Consider the following 4,176-nt stretch of genomic DNA (forward strand, 5'->3'; position numbering starts at 1 on the left):
AAGAAGAGAGAGAGTGGTGGGGTAGGTGGGGATCCTGTGGGGTCCACAGATCTTGAGGTGTCAAGGATAATTCATCGCTGCACCAAGTGGTGAGCAAAATGCTCCTTCTGCCAATCCTAGCGTTAAACACCGGGCTGGTGCCCATTTCTGGCGTTTAACGCCAGCTTGGTGCCCATTCCTGGTGTTAAACGCCAGTCTGGTGCCCCTTTCTAGCGTTAAACGCCTAGAATGGTGCCAGAATGGGCGTTAAACGCCCATTTGCTGCCCTTACTGGCGTTTAAACGCCAGCAAGGTTTTCCTCTAGGGTGTGCTATTTTTCTTTCTGTTTTTCATTCTGTTTTTACTTTTTCAATTGATTTTTTGACTTCCCATGATCATCAACCTATAAAAGACATAAAATAACAAAGGGAAATAGATAAATATAACATTGGGTTGCCTCCCAACAAGCGCTTCTTTAATGTCAGTAGCTTGACAGTGGGCTCTCATGGAGCCTCACAGATGTTCAGAGCAATGTTGGAACCTCCCAACACCAAACTTAGAGTTTGAATGTGGGGGTTCAACACCAAACTTAGAAGTTGGTTGTGGCCTCCCAACACCAAACTTAGAGTTTGACTGTGGGGGCTCTGTTTGACTCTGTTTTGAGAGAAGCTCTTCATGCTTCCTCTCCATGGTTACAGAGGGATATCCTTGAGCCTTAAACATAAAGGATTCTTCATTCACTTGAATGATCGATTCTCCTCTGTTAACATCAATCACAGCCTTTGCTGTGGCTAGGAAGGGTCTGCCAAGGATGATGGATTCATCCATGCACTTTCCAGTCTCTAGGACTATAAAATCAGCAGGGATGTAATGGTCTTTAACTTTTACCAAAACATCCTCTACAAGTCCATAGGCTTGTTTTCTTGAATTGTCTGCCATCTCTAGTGAGATTCTTGCAGCTTGCACCTCAAAGATCCCTAGCTTCTCCATTACAGAGAGAGGCATGAGGTTTATGCTTGACCCTAGGTCACACAGAGCCTTCTCAAAGGTCATAGTGCCTATGGTACAAGGTATTAAGAACTTCCTAGGGTCCTATCTCTTTTGAGGTAATTTCTGCCTAGTCAAGTCATCCAGTTCTTTCGTGAGCAAAGGGGGTTCATCCTCCCAAGTCTCATTACCAAATAACTTGTCATTTAGCTTCATGATTGCTCCAAGGTACTTAGCAACTTGCTCTTCAGTGACATCTTCATCCTCTTCAGAGGAAGAATACTCATCAGAGCTCATGAATGGCAGATGTAAATCCAATGGAATCTCTATGGTCTCATTGTGAGCCTCAGATTCCCATGGTTCCTCATTAGGGAACTCATTGGAGGCCAGTGGACGTCCATTGAGGTCTTCCTCAGTGGCGATCACTGCCTCTTCCTCCTCTCCTAGTTCGGCCATGTGGGTCATATTAATGGCCTTGCATTCTCCTTTTGGATTCTCTTCTGTATTGCTTGGAAGAGTACTAGGAGGGAGTTCAGTAATTTTCTTGCTCAGTTGTCCCACTTGTGCCTCCAAGTTTCTAATGGAGGACCTTGTTTCAGTCATGAAACTTCGAGTGGTTTTGATTAGATCAGAGACAATGGTTGCTAAGTCAGAGTGGCTCTGCTTAGAATTCTCTGTCTGTTGCTGAGAAGATGATGGAAAAGGCTTGCCATTGCCAAACCTGTTTCTTCCACCATTATTGTTGTTGAAACCTTGTTGAGGTCTCTGTTGATCCTTCCATAAAAGATTTGGATGATTTCTCCATAAAGGATTCTAGGTGTTTCCATAGGGTTCTCCCATGTAATTCACCTCTTCCATTGAAGGGTTCTCAGGATCATAAGCTTCTTCATCAGATGAAGCGTCCTTAGTACTGCCTGGTGCATCTTTCATTCCAGACAGACTTTGAGAAATCATATTGACTTGCTGAGTCAATATTTTGTTTTGAGGCAATATGGCATTCAGAGTATCAATCTCAAGAACTCCTTTCTTCTGATTCGTCCTATTGTTCACAGGATTACTTTCAGAAGTGTACATGAATTGGTTATTTGCAACCATTTCAATGAGCTCTTGGGCTTCTGCAGGCGTCTTCTTTAGATGAAGAGATCCTCCAGCAGAGCTGTCCAATGACATTTTGGACAGTTCAGACAGACCATCATAGAAGATACCTATGATGCTCCATTCAAAAAGCATGTCAGAAGGACACTTTTTGATTAATTGTTTGTATCTTTCCCAAGCTTCATAGAGAGATTCACCTTCCTTCTGTCAGAAGGTTTGGACTTCCACTCTAAGCTTACTCAATTTTTGAGGTGGAAAGAACTTTGCCAAGAAGGCATTGACTAGCTTTTCCCAAGAGTTCAGGCTTTCTTTAGCTTGTGAGTCCAACCATATCCTAACTCTGTCCCTTATAGCAAAAGGGAATAGCATAAGTCTGTAGACCTCAGGGTCAACCCCATTGGTCTTGACAGTGTCACAGATTTGCAAGAACTCAGCTAAAAACTGATGAGGATCTTCCAATGGAAGTCCAGGGAACTTGCAATTCTGTTGCATTAGAGAAACTAATTGAGGCTTAAGCTCAAAGTTGTTTGCTCCAATGGCAGGGATAGAGATGCTTCTCCCATAGAAGTCGGGAGTAGGTGCAGCAAAGTCACCCAGCACCTTCCTTGCATTGTTGGCATTATTGTTGTTTTCGGCTGCCATGTCTTCTTCTTGTTTGAAGAATTTTGCTAGGTCCTCTTCAGAGAGTTGTGTTTTAGCTTCTCTTAGCTTTCGCTTCAGGGTCCTTTCAGGTTCAGGGTCAGCCTCACAAAGAATGTTGTTGTCTTTGCTCCTGCTCATATGAAAGAGAAGAGAACAAGAAAATATGGAATCCTCTATGTCACAGGATAGAGATTTCTTGAGGTGTCAGAGGAAAAGAAGAATAGAAGGAGAAGGTAGAAGAATTCGAACTTATCAAGAGAGATATGGTTCGAATTGTGCATTGAGGAGGAGTGTTAGTCCATAAATAGAAGGATGTGAGAAGAGGGGAAGGATTTTTCCAAAATTAAAGTGAATTAATTAAAAGAAATTTTGAAAAAAAGTAATTGATTTTCGAAAACTAAGATTGGAAAGAAAGTGATTTTTGAAAAAGAATTTTGAAAGTAGAAATCAGAAAGATATGATTGAAAACTATTTTGAAAAAGATGTGATTAATAAGATATGATTGAAAAGTTATGGTTTTAAAAAGATATGATTGAAAAGATATGATTGAAAAACAATTTAAAAAGATTTGATTTTGAAAATTAATAACTTGGCTAAAAAGAAATTTAAAAAATATGATTCAGACATTAAACATTTCTCAACAGAAAAGGCAACATACTTGAAATGTTGAATCAAATCATTAATTGTTAGCAAGTATTTTTGAAAATGGAAAGAAATTGATTTTGGAAATATATGATTGAAAAGATATGATTTGAAAAAGATTTGATTTTGAAAAATTTTGAAAACTTGAAAAAAATTTGAATTAAAAATAAAATCTTCCCTCTTGTGCCATCCTGGCGTTAAACGCCCAGAATGGTATCCATTTTGGCGTTTAACGCCCAAAACTCACCCTTTTTGGGCATTAAACGCCCAGCCAGGCACCCTGGCTGGTGTTTAAACACCAGTTTTCCTTCCTCACTGGGTGTTTTGAATGCCCAGCTTTTTCTATGTAATTCCTCTGCTGTATGTTTTTGAATCTTCAATTCTCTGTATTATTGACTTGAAAAGACACAAATTAAAATTTTTTTTGGATTTTTAATAATGAGGAATAATCAAAATGAAACTAAGATCAAATAAACAATGCATGCAAGACACCAAACTTAGAAGGTTGTATACTACTGACACTAACAAATTGAGAATGCATATGAGAAACAACAAAACACTCTAGACAAGAGAATTTAAAGATCAGAGCAAGGAAATCATCAAGAACAACTTGAAGATTAATGAAGACACATGATTGAATTCGAAAAAGTGCAAGAAGAATAGAAACATGCAATTGACACCAAACTTAAAATGAGACACTAGACTCAAACAAGAAACATAAAATATTTTTGGTTTTTATGATTTTGTAATTTTTTTTGGATTTTTTTTTGAAAATTGAGTGAAAAAGAAAATAAGGATATCAAAATTCTTAATGAGAATTCCAGGAATCAT

The 4,176-nt window shown here is 38.9% G+C and overlaps 1 non-coding gene across 1 annotated transcript; it reads left to right on the top strand.

Annotated features, from left to right (window-relative positions):
• The first annotated feature begins 2,190 nt into the window (after positions 1–2,190).
• Positions 2,191–2,298, top strand: LOC127748084 (small nucleolar RNA R71). The gene has a single exon (XR_008010027.1). It is a non-coding gene; the product is annotated as a small nucleolar RNA R71 (small nucleolar RNA).
• Positions 2,299–4,176: the final 1,878 nt, after the last annotated feature.

The sequence above is a fragment of the Arachis duranensis genome, chromosome 5 (genome assembly GCF_000817695.3).
Source record: "Arachis duranensis cultivar V14167 chromosome 5, aradu.V14167.gnm2.J7QH, whole genome shotgun sequence".
Taxonomy (NCBI): domain Eukaryota; kingdom Viridiplantae; phylum Streptophyta; class Magnoliopsida; order Fabales; family Fabaceae; genus Arachis; species Arachis duranensis.